The sequence below is a fragment of the Lampetra planeri genome, chromosome 37 (assembly GCF_965212315.1).
Source record: "Lampetra planeri chromosome 37, kcLamPlan1.2.h2, whole genome shotgun sequence".
Classification (NCBI taxonomy): Eukaryota; Metazoa; Chordata; class Hyperoartia; order Petromyzontiformes; family Petromyzontidae; genus Lampetra; species Lampetra planeri.
The window spans coordinates 4,454,266-4,473,842 of record NC_136143.1 but is presented as its reverse complement, the minus strand read 5'-3'; the positions used below and the strand labels follow the sequence as shown (position 1 = coordinate 4,473,842).

At 52.6% G+C, this 19,577-nt stretch overlaps 1 protein-coding gene across 1 annotated transcript in view; it reads left to right on the top strand.

Annotated features, from left to right (window-relative positions):
* LOC144730824 (uncharacterized) overlaps positions 1 to 19,577 on the top strand; it is a 101,138-nt gene that overhangs the window by 42,116 nt on the left and 39,445 nt on the right.

Below are 19,577 nucleotides of genomic sequence, written 5' to 3'. Positions count from 1 at the left end.
CCAGAACCTCTGCTCCGCTTCAAGCGCCGGGTAAAACAAAGATAAAGACCCCCCCCCCACCTCCCGTGTAGCTTCAACAGACTGTTGGGGCAAGGGCTGTTGGCGAGTAGCACCTATGAAAGGCCCGCGCTGTGGCACACGAGGGGGTGGGTGGCCAGCACCACGCCCGGTCGCCTTTGTCTCCCTCGTGGCGATGTTTACTGCACGTCGCATCAGGTGCCCATTTGAGGCTGAGCTGACCTAGAGGCCGTCCATAAATGACGTCACGCACCTGGGGGGGGGTCAGACATTTTTGACGATGTGTGATGAGGGGAGGGGGTTTGAGAAATGTGACGTCACATCAAAATGCGCAACTTTAAATATATATAGACAGCACGTTCTACTTAATTCAATATAATTTTTAATAAATGTTTTCTCCTACAACATCAGAGTGCAGCGCCACATTAAATACGCACTACAATGACAATAGTTGAAAGCGATTTTAAGCATGTTTTATTTTCAAAATGGAAATATGTTTTTTTTTGGGGGGGGGGGGGGGCAGAGCTTTGTGACGTCATATTTGAGGGGGGGGATCTGACTTTTTGTGACGCCGTGTGACGAGGGGGGGGGGGGAATCAAAAATCGCGTGACGTCATTTATGGACGCCCCTTCCCCCCTAGAGTAGGCTCAGGACCGATTCAGATTTAATCGTCACAGGTGTTGGTCCGTGAGCGGGAATCGAACTCGGGTCACCGCGGTTCGTAGCGACGCGTGCTCACCGCTGCACCGCCGCTGAGCGGGCAACAAAGACAGACACACGAACAAACGGAACGTTTCTTTGTCGGCCTCGTCTTGCCCACTCCACTGCTGGATGACGGGGGCGTACGTCAGCGAGCAGGCTCGTAGCGGCGGGGTTGGTGGGTCGTGGTGGGAGCGATCTCTTACGCCGCTCCGTAGGAAAGCCTCGCCGAGTCTCATGACGCACGGAACGTTTGTGCCGATTTTAAAACAGCCACGAGCACTAACACGAACCCACTCACCAACCAGATACTACCCATACCCCCAACACTAACCCACTCACCAACCAGATACTACCCATACCCCCAACACTAACCCACTCACCAACCAGATACTACCCATACCCCTAACACTAACCCACTCACCAACCAGATACTACCCATACCCCCAACACTAACCCACTCACCAACCAGTCACTACCCATACCCCCAACACTAACCCACTCACCAACCAGATACTACCCATACCCCCAACACTAACCCACTCACCAACCAGTCACTACCCATACCCCCAACACTAACCCACTCACCAACCAGTCACTACCCATACCCCCAACACTAACCCACTCATCAACCAGTCACTACCCATACCCCCAACACTAACCCACTCACCAACCAGTCACTACCCATACCCCCAACACTAACCCACTCATCAACCAGTCACTACCCATACCCCCAACACTAACCCACTCACCAACCAGATACTACCCATACCCCCAACACTAACCCACTCACCAACCAGATACTACCCATACCCCCAACACTAACCCACTCATCAACCAGTCACTACCCATACCCCCAACACTAACCCACTCACCAACCAGATACTACCCATACCCCCAACACTAACCCACTCACCAACCAGATACTACCCATACCCCCAACACTAACCCACTCACCAACCAGATACTACCCATACCCCCAACACTAACCCACTCACCAACCAGTCACTACCCATACCCCCAACACTAACCCACTCATCAACCAGTCACTACCCATACCCCCAACACTAACCCACTCACCAACCAGTCACTACCCATACCCCCAACACTAACCCACTCATCAACCAGTCACTACCCATACCCCCAACACTAACCCACTCATCAACCAGTCACTACCCATACCCCCAACACTAACCCACTCACCAACCAGTCACTACCCATACCCCCAACACTAACCCACTCATCAACCAGTCACTACCCATACCCCCAACACTAACCCACTCATCAACCAGTCACTACCCATACCCCCAACACTAACCCACTCACCAACCAGTCACTACCCATACCCCCAACACTAACCCACTCACCAACCAGTCACTACCCATACCCCCAACACTAACCCACTCACCAACCAGATACTACCCATACCCCTAACACTAACCCACTCACCAACCAGATACTACCCATACCCCCAACACTAACCCACTCACCAACCAGATACTACCCATACCCCCAACACTAACCCACTCACCAACCAGCCACTACCCATACCCCTAACACTAACCCACTCACCAATCAGATACTACCCATACCCCCAACACTAACCCACTCACCAACCAGATACTACCCATACCCCCAACACTAACCCACTCACCAACCAGCCACTACCCATACCCCTAACACTAACCCACTCGCCAACCAGATACTAGCACCACCCCTGACACTAACCCACTCACCTACCAGCCACTAGCACCACACCCCCAACACTAACAAATCGTTAAATGTCAAATTATTGGCACTCACTGCAGGAGCAGTGTGTTTGTCGTCTGTAGCGTGTGTCTGTCTGTCTGTGAGTGAGTCTGTCACTCCGTGTCAGTGTCTGCGTGCGAGCTGCCTGCTCATCGTCGATGCAGCCATTCGCCGTCTAGAGCAGCAGCAGCAGCAGTGGTCGTACAACACTTCTCACGGCACAAACCACTCTGCGCGTCTCCTCGTCTCTCTGCTTGGCTGGGACATCAAAACGACTTCTAAAAGCCATTTATTGTGAACCACTCGCCGCCCGGGTCGATAGAGAGCGCACACACACACACTCAAAGACAAAGATCCCCCGTATAGCCTGTAACGGACTGTTGGGGCAAGAGCTGGTAGCGAGCACCTATGAAGGTCAGTGCGGCACACGAGGGGGTGGGTGGCCGGCAACCACGCCCGACCGCCTTTGTCTCCACAGTGGCGATATTTACACACCGCACCAGGAACTCATTTGATGCTGAGTCGACATGAGAGAAGCCCCACGACCGGTTCAGATAATCGTCACTGGTGTTGACCGTGAGCGGGAAGGGAACTCTTGTTTGCCGGGGTGTGTAGCACCGCGCACTGACCGCTACGCGACACTGATTCGGAGTCAGACCTCCGTTGCCAAACCGGAGCTGGTCAAAAGCGCACTGCCCAGGTGCAGAAACGTCTTCCACCATCTCCACAATCCCCCACCCCCCCAAAACACTCGTGGCAAGTTGAGGAGGTGGAGTATTTGATGACGTTAAATACTGGGGCTGATGGGAAGGCAAGCGCCTCTTAGGGGCCGTCCATGAATGACGCCACGCACCTAGGGGGGGAGGGGGAGTCAGACATTTGTGACGATGTGTGACGAGGGGGTGGGGGTTGAGAAATGTGACGTCACATCAAAATGCGCAACTTTAAATACATTTAAACACGTTCTACTTAATTAAATAGACTTTTTAATAAATGTTTTCTCCTACAACATCAGAGGGCAGCGCCACATTAAATACGCACTACAATGACAATAGTTTAACGCGATTTTAAGAATGTTTTATTTTTTTTTGGGGGGGGGGGGGCAGAGCTTTGTGACGTCATATTTGAGGGGGGGTCTGACTTTTTGTGACGCCGTGTGACGAGGGGAGGGGGGGTCAAAAATCGTACAAAATCGCGTGACGTCATTTATGGACGGCCCCTTAGTGGCTCTCTCCAGGTTCAGCAGCAGAGTCTCAAACTCCGTCTCAGAGCGAGCAACGATGACCAGATCGACCAACGGGGGTCCATCCACAGACCAGGCCGATCAGCCTCTCATTGTACCCGCGCCAGGTAGAAATTGCTCCAGTACAGACAGTCGCGGACAAGCGTCTCGTACTGCGATGTCAAAAAAGCTGTTAAATAGCGTCGGGGCCAGAGGACATCCCCGTCGCACCCCAAGGTTAACAGGAAATGGCTCTGACTCCCGGCCATGCACCTTTCCACGTGGCCTGCCCTGCGTCATGAAGGTCTGTAATGATCGTGAACAGAGGGTCAGAGACCCCGAAAGGAAAAAAAAGTATAACCAGGAGCCCTGGCCTATTGATGGTATCATAGGCCTTGACCACACAAACATAAACAAAGACCCCCCCCGTGTCGCCTTCACAGACACGTAGGCCGGTACGGCACACGTGGAGGTGGGTGGTGGCCAGCCCCACGCCCGGCCGCCTTTGTCTCCCTCGTGGTGATATTTACACATCGCACCAGGGACTTATTCGAGCTAGAGTATACCACGCGGAGTTCCAGGACCGGTTAAAAATATTCGCCACCGCTGTTGGTCGTGAGCGGGAATCGAACTCAGGTCTCCGAGTCCGGAGCGAAGCACACTCATCGCTGCATTACCGCTCCTCTTGACCACAAACATGCACAAAGACAAAGACCCCCGTGTAGCCTGAACAGACTGTCGGGGCAAGTGCTGCTAGCGAACACCTATGAAGGCCGGCGCTGCGAACGAGGGAGTGGGTGGCCAGCATCACGCCCGACCGCCTTTGTCTTCCGAGTGACGATGTTTGCACACCGCACCAGGTGCTCATTTGAGGCTGAGTCGACCTAGGCGAGGCCACGCGTACATACACAAGGACAAAGATCCCCCGTATAGCCTTGTAACAGACTGTTGGGGCAAGTGCTGTTAGCAAGCACCTATGAAGGCCAGCACGGTGCACGAGGGGGTGAGTGGCCAGCACCACGCCCGCCCGCCTTTGTCTCCCTCGTGGCGAAGTTTACACACAGCACCGGGCATTCATTCATACCTGTCAACCCATAGGGTTTACCCATATTCTTGTACAAGGAAATTGAGTTTTCAGGTCCACAAGGCGTACGTACAGGCGTTTCAATACGGGCAAAAATAAAATTGTCCGTTTGTTTGTGTTTCTCCCTTGTGATGTGACTTCATAGGAGAAACGTTCAGATTTATTATGGCACGGGGGTGACCAATAAGGTCTGAATTGGCCTGTAATAAGGTAGGCACTGATAAGGGGTTGACAGGTATGCTCATTTGAGGCCGAGTCGACCTAGGGGAGACCCAGGACCGGTTCAGATAATCGTCACTGGTGTTGGCCGTGAGCGGGAATCTAACTCGGGTGGCTGGGTTCGCAGCGCAGGTAACCGCTACACCACCGCTCCCCACACACACAGACACACGTGTATCACACATCTGCCCACGATGCATGGCAGTGTAAGAGAACCTCTAAGTGGTAAAAAAAAAATCAATCGTTAGGCAAATTGGACATTAGAGTTCCTTCAATTGTATCGAGTTCCTTTGCGCAGCCTCCTTACAAAACAATTGTCCAGGCTCCACCAATGTAGCAGGACCCGCCTGGCACACAGTCTCGAGTTCTCAGAAATCCTTTACCGGGTAAATAAATAATCAAAACAACATTATCATTGTTGTATTTGATCGGCAGCTCGTGTGGCGTGTCGGTGGGGTAAAATGTGGGTACATCAACACAAGTCCTGCGAAAGCTTGGAAGAGTAGGCCCAAAACATCCCTCATCCAGAGGAATCATCTCTCTCTCTCTCTCTAGACAGCTCTCTCCTTCCTCTCGTTGAGTCCCCCTGTCGCCAGCAGTGGCGGGAGCTATCCCTTGCAGGGCAGCGCCTTTATCTCTTCTCCCTGTTATCTTGAACGATCGCTTTGCGCGCAGAATCTCTCTCATTCTCCAACGCCCCAACCACCAACACGGGGTCTCCCCACGCACCCCCTCCCTGCCCCCCGCCCCCCCCCCGCCCCTACCCTCGTACCCCCCCCCCCCCACAATCGACCCCCCCACCACCAACGCCACCCCCCAACCTTGCCTCCCTCCTGCAGGGCCCGTCCAATTTGCCACCTAGGGTGACAATCGCTCTCCGAGTCGAGGTGCCGTCAACACCGAGAGCGAGCGTAAAGAGGCCAGGGCGGGGTGGGAGGGGAGGGGGGGGAGTCTGGGCTGTGAACTCGAGTGGCCGATGCTCGGGTCCAGGGTTATAGGGAGGAGAGGGATGGTTGTGGTGAGCGAGTGGCGAGTCGCTCGCCTACTCACCCACTCACTGAGTCCAATCACTCGCTCACTCACCTGGATCCATCACTCGCCCACTCGTTCGCCCCACCCACTCATCCACACACTGTGCTCCAATCACCGCACTGCAGCTCACAACGACACTCACTGCGAACTCGATCGCTCGCACAACTTACTCGCTCGCACACTCATTTACTTAGTCGCTCATTCGCCCACTTTCCCTGCTCACTCACCCAAGTGACCCACTCACTCACCCACCCAACCAACCACTCATCCACACTGTGGTCAACTAGCAGAGCACTGCAGGTCATCACAACAGCTCACTCACTCACCCACTCACACAGTCAACCACTCATTTAGCTACCCATTCGCTCGCATACACGAAGACAAATACAAAGATCCCCCGTATAGTCTGAATAGAGTGTTTTGGAAAGTGCTGTTAGCGAGCACCTATTAAGGCGACGAGGAGGTGGGTGGTCAACACCACGCCCGGCCCCCTTTGTCTTCCCAATGGTGACGTTACCACACCACACCAGGTACTCATTTGAGGCCGAGTCGACCTAGGGGATGTCCGGGACCGTTTCGCCCACATACAAAACAACAACCGCCATTCGCACACTAAGTGTCGGTGAAGTCACCACAGCGCCTGTGCCAGGCTATGTGCACCTCCAGGCCTCATACACACTCAATCCCATCACCCGCTCACTCACCCACTCATGTAGCACCCCCCACCCCCAACCCCTCGCTCCTTCCTCGCTTCTGACTGGGGACTCCCCCGTCGACTCTACGAGCTATGGGAGGAGGGGAAGGAAAAGAGCCACGCGGCCACGCGACGCAGGGAAGCGGCCGTCTCTGAAGAACGAGAAACGCGACCGAGGGGCTCGGCCGCCCGCCGCGAGAGGCGAAATGAACGATTTGGGGAGGCAGATTGGGGTCGCGCCAAGGGGACGCGACTCCACGTGTTCACCACCCCACCCACCCCCCGCCCGCCCGCCTAGCCCCCACCCCTTGGGCCCTCCGGACCACGCGCTCTAAGCTCGCACGGGAAGATCGGCAGAGAAAGTCACAATGTGTTTGTTTGTTGTTGAGTGGTCAGGGTTAGGGGAGAGTAGACGACTCGACATTCTATTTTCTATTTTACCAGGAGACCTCCCAAATGAGATCGCGAGGCTACGTGGCAGAGGAGCCGTGCGTTCTCTCTCCGCTCCCTCCCTCCCTCCACTCCCTCCATCCATCTCATCCCTCCACTCCATCCCATCTCTCCCGTCCCTCCCCTCCCTCCATCCATCTCATCCCTCCACTCCCTCCCATCTCTCCCTCCCCTCCACTCCCTCCATCCATCTCATCCCTCCACTCTATCGCATCCCTCCATCCCTTCCCTCCCTCCATCCATCCCTCCCTCCCCTCCACTCCCTTCCGTCCCTCTACTCCCTCCATCCATCTCATCCCTCCCCTCCCTCCCATCCTCTCTCTTCCATCCCTCCCTCCATCCATCCCTCCCCCCCATCGTCTCGGGTGTCTTTTTTCCTGCACCCACAAGATCTTTCTATAAATAACCTGGCTCGATTCGAGACCACTGTCCGTCTCTAAGCTTAATAACAATATAAATAAATATAAATAAAGAGCATTCCGCTTTTTATATTATTTTAATTTCTGTTTGTTTAGACAGTTACTAACACGTCGCTTTGGCTGCTTGGATTTTGCGACGTACGCATACATATATAGAAACATAAGACGGCAAATATGTTTCCATAAAATCTAAATCTAGTTTGATGATTAAAGATAAAACACTTTCGTCAATAACACCGTGTTATGAAAAAGGGTTATTGCCCGGAAAGTCTTCTATTGTATAGCTTATTTTTACTTTAAAGACTATGCGCACACACCACAGTGTTTAGAAAGTATAAATATTATGTTTTACTTACTGTCAAACACTCCACGTATGATTATATATTTTTTTCAGATTATTTACAATCCCATGTGCTCGTTTTATATTTGGAGGTATAACCTTCAGCGACAAACACCTTTCATTGAAATCAATACTCGTTTGATCACCCCGTGACCCGAGGTCACGGGCTCATCACAATGGCAAACGACGCCAAAGTTTAATATTTTATTTATGAGTTTACACAACCTCTAAGTCCCGTTCACGTTGAATGTTATTTTATTGTATTAACAACAACTTTAAACAAAAAAAAATCTGTAAATCCGTTGAGCAAACGGCTCTTTGAATGACATCTTCAAACTTTTACTGTGACGCAGGCCATTTTCACGGCTGAACCACCACAGTGGTCACATTTGAAACTGAACTAAAATAAACATTTTTTTTTATTTTAAGCAGGTAAGGCACCGCTTAGCTACAGAGCTCTTATTTCAGAAGCGACCTGCCCACAAATGACAGCTCAGCGAAGTGGCTTATCATCGTGTGGAAATGTACAGCAGCAGCAGCAGATAAATCCTCTAAACGCGTGATGTTGATTATAATTGTAGAGGGAAAGCCCTGAGAAGCCGGAGAAAAGTCCACGTGACTACGGGGAGAGTGAGAGAGAGAGAGACGCAAACTCCAAATGTACAGCAGGTGTCAGGGTCGGAAGCCACGACCTCCTGCGTACCGGGCAAGGGAGTTTAACATCTGGAAAAGAGTCTTGAGACTCACTGAATGCTTTGTTGGGTAAACGAAAGTCGTTATCATAAAAATAAAAGTAGCCGTTTCTTTTTGTTTTTTTAAACCAGCTGAGAAATTGCGTCATGAACCACGGGCTCGAGTCTACGTTTGACAAATATGCAAATGTTCTCAGCAGCCAAATACTCTGAACGCGTTTTGTTGATTTTGAATGTGGAGGGGAAAATCGGAGGACCTGGAGAAAAATCCACGCGACCACGGCAAGGGGAGAGAACGTATACACAACAGGCATCAGGGTCGGGATCCAACCCACGTGCTCCTTGCAATGCCAGGCGAGAGAGATAACATCTCGCCACCGCGGCGTCTCTGGATAAATTCATTTCGTTGGAGGTCAAAGGTCATCCGTGGAGTGCTGAGTGGCAGGTCAAATTGTGTCCGAGTGGGGTTTCATTCCGGTGACTGATATGGGCAATGACAAATGTGGAGTTAAAAATAAATAAATAAAACAACATATATACACGTATATGTGTTGAATTTTAAATGAGCACCTGGTGCATTAGGGAGACAAAGGCGGTCGTACTTGGTGCTGACGACACTAACCACACGAGTGTGTCGCGCCGGTCTTAATAGGCGCTCGCTAACAGCGGCTTCCCCCAGCAATCTGTTGAAGACTGTACGGGCGATCTGTGTACGTGTTTCGTTCCTGAACAGTATGCATCCGTCTCCCCGTGTGGTTTACATATTTCCTGCCATTTCTGTTTTTAAACATTGGGCAAGTTCCTGATATACTCACCACCACCACCAGCACCACCCTCTCCCCACCCCCCGCTCCCTTCGGTTGCAACTCGATCTCCTGGCGCGGCAGCTGCACCCATGGGCACTTTTCTTAAATGCTGCACCACTCCCGTCTACAGCCGCCTCCTAACTTCAGAGCTCATCGGATTCCTACAGTATAAATACATATTCTGATTCTCAAAAAAATATTTAAAAAAAAAAACCTCTAGCGAAGTGGAGGAGACTTCCTTCTGCTAGCAAGCGGCTCGGGCAGGAAATCAGTGGGGCTGAGCCTTCGTCCTTTTTTTTATTTGACGTTTTTAAATTTTCTCATTGCCGATATTTCATCCGCATAACCTACACACGAACGGCTGCTCACGGTTGTAGTGGAAAGCGAATGGCGACGTTTTTTTTTTGTCCAAGTTAATTGGATTCTCCCACAACGGTCGCGAAATTTGGCGTTTGCATCGCTGCAGTGATTCCCTGCGTACATCTCGCGTGGCAAGCCAGGCACCAAAAAAAAAATCTGCTTCGCTCCCCAGATCGGACGTGAGAGATGGACGTTTTGTAATTACATAATGCACAGCGTAAGGGACAAGCCAGTGATCAAATCACACACACACACACTAACACGCGGCAAAAGACACTAGCCAATCCTCGCTGCGTGGCCGTGATGTCACCACAGCGCTTGTGCCAGGCTAGGTGCGCTGTGGTGGTGAGATGTTAACTACCTCGCCTTGGTATACAGGAGGTGGTGGGTTCGATCGCGAGCCTTTTTCTCCGGGTCCTCCGGTTTTTCCCTCCACATTTAAAATTATGAACGGTAACGGTTATTAGTCGCTGATATTGGGCCGTGAGCGCGAATCGAACTCGGGTTGGCGGACGGTTCGTAGCGCAGGGCGCTAACCACTACACCACCGCTCCCGACTAAACACACACGCAAACACAAGATTACATTGACAATCTCAAACACAAACACACCTTGCACAACCCCGCATTCACGAACACACAGATATCCGCTATAGCCGCTAACAGCCCTTGTTTTGACAAGAGCTGTTAGCGAGCACCTATGAAGGCCGGCACGGCACACGATGGGGTGGGTGGCCAGCACCACGCCCGGCCGCCTTTGTCGCCGTAGTCAATGGCGATGTTTGCACACCGCACCAGGTAGTAATTTGAGGCTAAGTCTACCTAGGGAAGGCCCAGGACCGGTTCAGATATTCGTCACTGGTGTTGGCCGTGAGAAGCGCGCAAACCGCTACGCCAACACTCGCCTACTCACCCACGCACTCACCCACTCATTGTCGCACAAACACTGTTGTGACCTGCAGTGTGATGGCTGAACAGTGTAAACTATTGAATGCGTGGGTGAGTTAATGGGTGAATGCCGAGGTGAGTGGGTGAGTGAGTGGGTTAGTAGGTGCATTCCAAGGTGAGTGAGTGAATGGGTGGGTGGGTTAGTAGGTGAATACCTAGGTCAGTGGGTGAGTGAGTGGGTTAGTAGGTGAATGCCTAGGTGAGTGGGTGAGTGAGTGGGTTAGTAGGTGAATGCCTAGGTGAGTGGGTGAGTGGGTGAGTTAGTAGGTGAATGCCTAGGTGAGTGGGTGAGTGAGTGAGTGGGTTAGTAGGTGAATACCTAGTTGAGTGGGTGAGTGAGTGAGTGGGTTAGTAGGTGAATACCTAGTTGAGTGGGTGAGTGAGTGAGTGAGTTAGTAGGTGAATGCCTAGGTGAGTGGGTGAGTGAGTGGGTTAGTAGGTGAATGCCTAGGTGAGTGGGTGAGTGGGTGAGCTAGTAGGTGAATGCCTAGGTGAGTGGGTGAGTGAGTGAGTGGGTTAGTAGGTGAATACCTAGTTGAGTGAGTGAGTGAGTGGGTTAGTAGGTGAATACCTAGTTGAGTGGGTGAGTGAGTGAGTGAGTTAGTAGGTGAATGCCTAGGTGAGTGGGTGAGTGAGTGGGTTAGTAGGTGAATGCCTAGGTGAGTGGGTGAGTGGGTGAGTTAGTAGGTGAATGCCTAGGTGAGTGGGTGAGTGAGTGAGTGGGTTAGTAGGTGAACACCTAGTTGAGTGGGTGAGTGAGTGAGTGGGTTAGTAGGTGAATACCTAGTTGAGTGGGTGAGTGAGTGAGTGAGTTAGTAGGTGAATGCCTAGGTGAGTGGGTGAGTGAGTGGGTTAGTAGGTGAATGCCTAGGTGAGTGGGTGAGTGGGTGAGTTAGTAGGTGAATGCCTAGGTGAGTGGGTGAGTGAGTGAGTGGGTTAGTAGGTGAATACCTAGTTGAGTGGGTGAGTGAGTGAGTGGGTTAGTAGGTGAATACCTAGTTGAGTGGGTGAGTGAGTGAGTGAGTTAGTAGGTGAATGCCTAGGTGAGTGGGTGAGTGAGTGAGTGGGTTAATAGGTGAATGCCTAGGTGAGTGGGTGAGTGGGTGAGTGAGTGAGTGGGTTAATAGGTGAATGCCTAGGTGAGTGGGTGAGTGAGTGAGTGGGTTAGTAGGTGAATGTGTCGATGAGTGTGGTGATTGAACGCAGTGTGAATGAGGTCGAGACATTGGGACCGCAGGAGTTCTTGGTGCAGGAACTCACAGCCACCACCCCCCCCCCAACACCCTCGTGGTTCCCTCCACAAAGGGAAGGAAAGTCTCGCGGGAGAATCCAGACATGACATGGTTCCGTGTTCCGCATCCTCCCGGTCTGTCTGCGCCCCGCAGTTTCAGACGTTAGAGTTGGACTCCTGGCGGAGGTCCTGAGCCCCCACAGTCCACCACCCCGAACCCCCCCTCCACGGATATTTTCCACCCTGCTCCTCCTCCTCCTCGTCTTTCCCTCCTGCATCTCTCCTTGCCGCCTCCACTTGCTCCCTCCTTCCCTCCAACCCTCTCTGCGTATCTCTCTCTCATCCCCCCCTCCCTCCTCCCCCTCCCTCCTACTCCCCTCCACCCCTCCTTCTACCCCTCCCTCTCTCACCCCCCCCCCCTTCCTCCTCCTCCACCCTCCCTCCTCCACCCACCTCTCCTTCTACCCACCCCTCCCCCTCCTTTACCCCTCCCTCTCATCCCCCCCTCCCTCTACCCCCCTCCCTCCTTTTCCCCTCCACCCTTCCTTCTCCCCACCCCTCCCCCTCCTTTACCCCTCCCTCTCTCACCCACCCTCCCTCCACCCCCTCCCTCCTTCTCCCCCCCCACCCCTCCTTCTCCCCACCCCTCCCCCTCCTTTACCCCTCCCTCTCTCACTCACCCTCCCTCCACCCCCTCCCTCCTTCTCCCCTCCACCCCTCCCCCTGCTCCTACCCCTCCCTCCTCCCCTCCCCTCCCCTAGTGTCACGTGAGCCGCCAAGGTCACGGCCGGGTTGCCACGCGGATGCGCGCGATGAATCAACATCGCGACTCGCTCGCTCCGCGATTGCCAATTTGAAATCGATTGTCAAATCGATCATTTGTTCCCCGGTTCCTCGATTGCTAAAGTTCAATCGGTAACGTTTCTGGCACTGGGCCTTCTTCGTAGAACATATCGAGATGGTGCGTGTGGCTTTCTATCTCTCTGGCCTCTCTGTGTACTGTGAAGAAGGGGCATTCCCCGAAACGTCGCTTATTATATATTGCATTAAGGCTACACGTGTTTTAGATATATATATACAGTGCAAGACACACAATGAAGTGGTGTGAATCGATGTGATCTGCAGTAGGTGAGCATCTCTAGCCAACAGAGTCAAAGTGATTCCCTGTGGCTCACAGCCCAATATCAGCGACTAATAACCGTTACCGGTCCTGGGTCTTTCCCTAGGTCGACTCAGCCTTAAATTAGGCGGCTGGGGGTGCTACTGGCCACACAACCCCTACGTGTGCCGTGCTAGCAAACGGCACTTGCCCCACCAGTCTAGTAGAGGCTATACGGGGATCTTTGTCTTTGTGCGGCAAGGACAAATATCAACGAGCCTTCGATTCACTTTCACGAGGCGTTAGGTTCTCGTCTCCTGTGTACAGCCCTGCAGAGCCAATGGTGGACATTCCACATTCCTTTGGCGGGGCTGTGTCGGGGGGGGGGGCTAATCTAATCATAGCACAACCACCCCAAACTGTACCACTAAGTGATACTTATTTTATAGACCCCACCCCGAAGGGATGATGTGCTGAGTCAACCCCTCGCCCCCCAAACCCCCAGTCCCGCCAGCCCGACCAGGAGTCGAACTCGCACTCCTTCAGCTTACGAGACTTTCTCTCTCTCCCTCTCTCTCTCAACCCGCTGATCCTCCTTGCACGATCGTGGGGGATCTATTTCGGGAATTCGTTGTGTATGTTCGTGCTTTGAACTTCTTTCGCACCGTACGTAGCCAACCATGCTTATCGGAGGTGCAGGGGGGAGGGAGGGGGGGTTGAAAGGACAATCAACTGAACACAAAAAAGCAATTCTAAAACAATCGTCTTGAATCTGGATGATGTAAAAGTGCATAGCTCCTTGATGTCGGAAGGAAGAGCGTTCCAGACGGCCCTGCACCTGAACGCGCCCGATGCGGCCTTTGTCCGATGGCGAGCAGCCAAAAGCCGCCGCTGCTGCTGCTGCTACTGCCGCTGCTGCTGCCGCTGCTGCTGCCGCTGCCGCCGCTGCCGCCGCTGCTGCTGCTGACGCTGCCGCTGCCGCTACTGCTGCTGCTGCTGCGAGGATGACGAGTGGAGTTGGCGTCACGACGCTTCGTGCTACTTGACGAGACCGGCGAAAGGTGTCGCGGTTGATTTGCGGCGAGCACTTTGGGCGTAACGAGTTAATGACCTCTGTCCACACGTCTCAGCGGGACGAACCCGGGTCCCCTTTAGCAGCAGGGACTAGAGATCCCCACTGGGCTCGCGCCTTGCTATGAATGAAGAACATCGGCACCGTCAACAACAACATGATCTTTTGTCAAGACGCTCTTCGCCCCTCCATCCCGACATAAATAAATAGTCGCTCCAAGCCTGGGGCGTTCCATTCAGACTCTGTCTCCTCGACAGACCTGTTCTTCACGTGAAGACGGCTGCTTGCGTTGTGGCCGAAACGTCGTGAGAATTATTTTATTATGTTTTATTTTTCATTATTTTATTATTTGCCTTCTACGTGACTTTACCGAAAAAACCAAGAAGAAAAAAACAACATGATCATCATCAACATCGTTATCTTGCTGTAGTCCACTGCTGGATGAACGACCTCCCCGAAGGTCCGTGGCCACCTCTTCCACGATCCCGCCGTGCGATGATCCAAGCTGCGACCCCAGCACGCACGCCTCTCCTTGGCAGACGTGCTAATTGTTCTAAAATACGTAATTACATTCCGTGTTTGTGTGTATAATTACATATTAGGGGCCCGTCCATAAATGACGTCACGCACCTTGATGTGTGACGAGGGGAGGGGGGGGTTGAGAAATGTGACGTCACGTAAAAATGCGCAACTTTAAATGAATATAGAATTGTTATAACAACACTAATTGTTATACCAAGACTCCTACAACATCAGAGTGCAGCACCACATTAAATACGCACTACAATGACAATAGTTTAAAGCGATTTGAAGCATGTTTTATTTTCAAAATGGATATATGGTTTGGGGGGGGGGGGCAGAGCTTTGTGACGTCATATTTGAGGGGGGGGAGGTCTGACTTTTTGTGACGCCTTGTCAAAAATCGTCCAAAATCGCGTGACGTCATTTATGATCGGCCCCTTAGCGCAACGGATCACGAAACCCGTCGCGCGCCGAGCTCGATTCCCGCTCGCGGCCGACACCACTGACTGCTACCTTCACCGGTGCTGGGCCTCCCCTAGGTCGACTCGGCCTCAAACGAGCACCTGCTGCGGAGTGCGAACGTCGCCACTGGGGAGACAAAGGCGGCCGGGCGCGGCATTGGCCACCCAACCCACGTGGTGTGCCGTGGCGGCCTTCGTAGGAGGAAGCTTCGCCACAAACGGTTCTGTAGTCTTTCGATTTAAAGCTTTCGTGACTGCAGGGATTCATCTTCTTGGTTCTTTCGGTAAAGTCACGTAGAAGGGAAATAATAAAATAATAAAAATAAAACATAATAAAATAATTATCACGACGTTTCGGCCACAACGCAAGCAGCCGTCCTCATGTGAAGAACAGGTCTGTCGGAAAGACAGCGTCTGAATGTCCTCATTCAGACGCTGTCTTTCCGACAGACCTGTTCTTGACCTCATTCAGACGCTGTCTTTCCGACAGACCTGTTCTTCACCTGAGGACGGCTGCTTGGGTTGTGGCCGAAACGTCGTGAGAATTGTATTTTATTATGTTTTATTTGTAATCTTTATTATTTCCCTTCTACGTGACTTTACCGAAAGAACCAAGAAGCGTTCTGTTGTCAGCAACGAAATAGCGGGATGCAGACGGCGAGAGCCGCGTTCTGAATTCACCTCGCGGAGCAACACCCAACATCTCAATTAACGGAGTATCACGTTGGTTTGTGTTCGCCCGCACGCCCGCCCGCCCGCGTGCGTGCGTGCGTGCGCTTAGGGGGCACTTAGGGCGAATTGGAAGAGTCCATCTGAAGTGGCGGTGAGGGGGTGGAGTGAGAGAGTTGGGGGGGGTTCAGGGTGGGGACACGGCGAGCGGTGGAGGACTGAGGGAGGAGGAGGAGAGGTTGTGACGATCGTCTCCGACCAACAGCCTCGCCTCTCTACCCGGACCCGCGCTACAACCTCTACCCCCCCCCCATTCTCTGCCACAACCTTGCGAGAGGTCATCCGGCGAGAGGGGGGGGGGCGAGGAGGAGGAGTGAGAAGAGAGGACATCAACATCACGAGTGAACGATTGCTCCATAACCGTTTCACGGCTAACGCGGTGACCTCGGTGGCGGAGTTTGGGGAGTGAGGGGGGGGAGGAGGAATTTATTTTATTTTTTTATTGGGGGGGGTGCAGGGGTGGGGGGCTGAGGGGGGGGTGAGTAAGTGGAGAATTGCGACGCTCAGGCGAGAGCGCATCTCTTGAAGGATCGAGCAGAGGAGCGAGCGACTTAGTGAGTCCACCCCCACCCACTCGCTCATTCCTCGCGCACATCGGGAGCCCAGACAGAGACGCAGAGACACGAGGCAAAGACAGAGAGAGACACAGAGACAGAGAGAGAGAGAGATCATTTGATTTGAGATATTTTTGGAGGTGCGGGAGGGCGAGTGGTGAGATGTGTGGGTGGTGGTCGGGTGACAGTGCCGGATAGACGCACGCGGTTCAAGAGGCAGATGTTTAATCCTCGCTGCTGAGAGTCGAGATATCGACATGTCAGTGGAAAGAGAGAGTGACGAGAGAGAGAGAGTGGGGAGAGAGTAAGTGGACGTGAGAGATATTGATAGATCGGTTGAGTGAGAGGAGAGAGAGAGAGAGAGGGTATCGTAGAGGGATACATTGAGAGGTCAGTGGGCAGAGAGACGAGAGCGAGAGACGGCGAGAGAGACAGTGGCACAGCAGACAGAGCTGGTGGAAGAGAGAGAGAGAGAGTGTGTAAGAGGGACAAGATGGAGAGGAAAAGCGAGAGAGATGATAAAGAGACTTTTGACTTTTAAACAGCTTTTATTGCCGACAGCAGCAAATGCACTGGAGGCGATTTCAATATGAAATACACAAAGTCACCAGCAAACGAATACTCGTTCTGAATCCACGCGCTGTGGCGCAGAGAGAGAGAGAGATGAGAGGGTAGGAGGAGGAGGAGCCCGGTGAGGAGCTGGAGATGCCTTCAAGGAGCTTGCTGATTGATTGACGGCGCTCCTTAATTGAGAAGCCACTCGCTAGAAGCACCCTCTGAGTGGGTCGTGGGAGCCCCAGACACCCGCATGACCCCCCATCCCCATCCCCCCCCCCCCCTCCTCGAAGGTCGATCGACAGATGACTTGCAACAACAAAACAGCAACAGCCGTCACTCAGTGAGGGTGAAGTCACCGCAGGCAGCGCCTCAAGTGCTACGGCGAGGAGCACGTGGAGACCTGACTGAGATGACCGGCAGATGCAGCCAACCCTCGTGTGCTCCGATCCACCCCTCCACCACCACCATCACCATCATCACCACCAACACCATCACCACCATCATCACCACCACCACCATCACCACCATCATCACCACCACCATCACCACCATCACCACCATCATCACCACCACCATCACCACCACCATCACCACCACCACCATCACCATCATCATCACCACCACCACCACCATCATCACCACCACCATCACCACCATCACCACCACCATCACCACCACCACCATCACCACCACCATCACCACCATCACCACCACCATCACCACCACCACCACCATCACCACCACCACCATCACCACCACCACCACCATTACCACCACCACCATCACCACCACCACCATCACCACCACCACCACCACCACCACCACCATCACCACCATCACCACCACCATCACCATCACCACCACCATCACCACCACCACCACCATCACCACCACCACCACCATCACCACCATCACCACCATCACCACCACCACCATCACCACCACCATCACCACCACCACCGTGCCAGACCGCTCTGCTTTAGCCGCCACGGGGCTCGTCACGTTGTTGTGCGAGCGTGGCACCGTTTTGAGACGAGGCTCAAAAGAAAGGTGTCCCTGGTGCGGACCAATCAGTTTCAAAGGCAATGCGTAGATTATCGGAGTACGTTTTTGCTGGTTTGCATTCTGACCACAAGTATTGTGGTTAATGCAGACACGATTCCTTGTAAAAGGTTTCAGTTTGTTGTTTAAACATCTTAACACAACTGTTTTGTTGCCAGAAAAAAGGGGAAAACCTATTATCATATTTTGGTATCGGCAAAGGAAGTCCCATGATGTAGTTAAACCATTTCGGATATCACTGCGTCACTGTGACTGATGATGTTGTCACTGCGTGACTGTCACTGATGATGACGTCACTGCGTCTCTAGGGGGTGGTGGCCAACACCCCTCCCGGCCGCCTTTGTCTCCCTAGCGGCGATGTTTACACACCGCACCAGGTACTCATTTGACGCTGAGTCGACCTAGTGGAGGCCCAGGACCGATTCACGTAATCGTCACTGGCGGTGTTTGCCGTGAGCGAGAATCGAACCCGGGTCGCCAGGTTCGTAGTGCAGCGCGCTAACTGCTACCCCACCGCTCCCCACCGCTCCCCACCGCTCCCCACCGCTCCCCACCGCTCCCCACCGCTCCCCACCGCTCCCCACCGCTCCCCACCGCTCCCCACCGCTCCCCACCGCTCCCCACCCTATAACATGTACGCACACACACACACAGAGATACAACAGAGACAAAGATCCCCCGTATAGCATTAGATACATTTTGGGACAAGTGTTATTCGAGAGCACACACACACATTTATATGTATATACACACACGTACAGACGTAATTATAAAAGTCATAATACCCGAACGGGTCTGTGTATAATTGAACGCCACGTGAATTTAGGAGATTAAGAACATTTTAAATTAGTGCTATGTTACAAATGCTACGCATTAGTCACGGACGTTAGATGCGAACGCGTTAAAGTCCGTGATTCTGCCCTCCCTACAATGTTAGAGAACTCATATATGAGTAAAAAAATAAATTACATTGAATAATAATTATACTTATTAATAATTTAATGGACACACTGCGCCATCTGGGCTCCTGGATTTGGATCAAAAGACATCGCTGATGGGTGAGATAATTGCAAGAGATTCCGTTCGGAAACAGTTTAAAAGATCCACGGTTCATCGCAGAATTAGCAAACGCACTTTTTTTTTTTGCTTGAGAGACGACGAAAATATATCCCCCTCCTCTTACGAGTTGCCACGCAAATTAAAATTAACTACCTAAGCTGACAGTTAATTGCCCGTTGCTTAACATGCAAAATGTTGCTTTCTTTAAAAAAAAGAAAATCTCACTTCCTGCATCGTAGCCTCCACGCTGAGGCTGGTTGACACGCACGCGCGCGCGCGCGTGAGTGTGTGTGTGTGTGTCTGTGTGTGTGTGTACACACGGTAGTCGGTGTGTAAACATTGCCACTAGGGAGACAAAGGCGTCCGAGCGTGGTGTTGGACACCCGCCCCCTCGAATGCCGTGCCGCCCATCATAGGTGCTCGCAAACAGCACTTGCCCCAACAGTCTGTTCAGGCTATACGCGGGATCTCTGTCGGTTTGTGTACACGCTCGTTCTA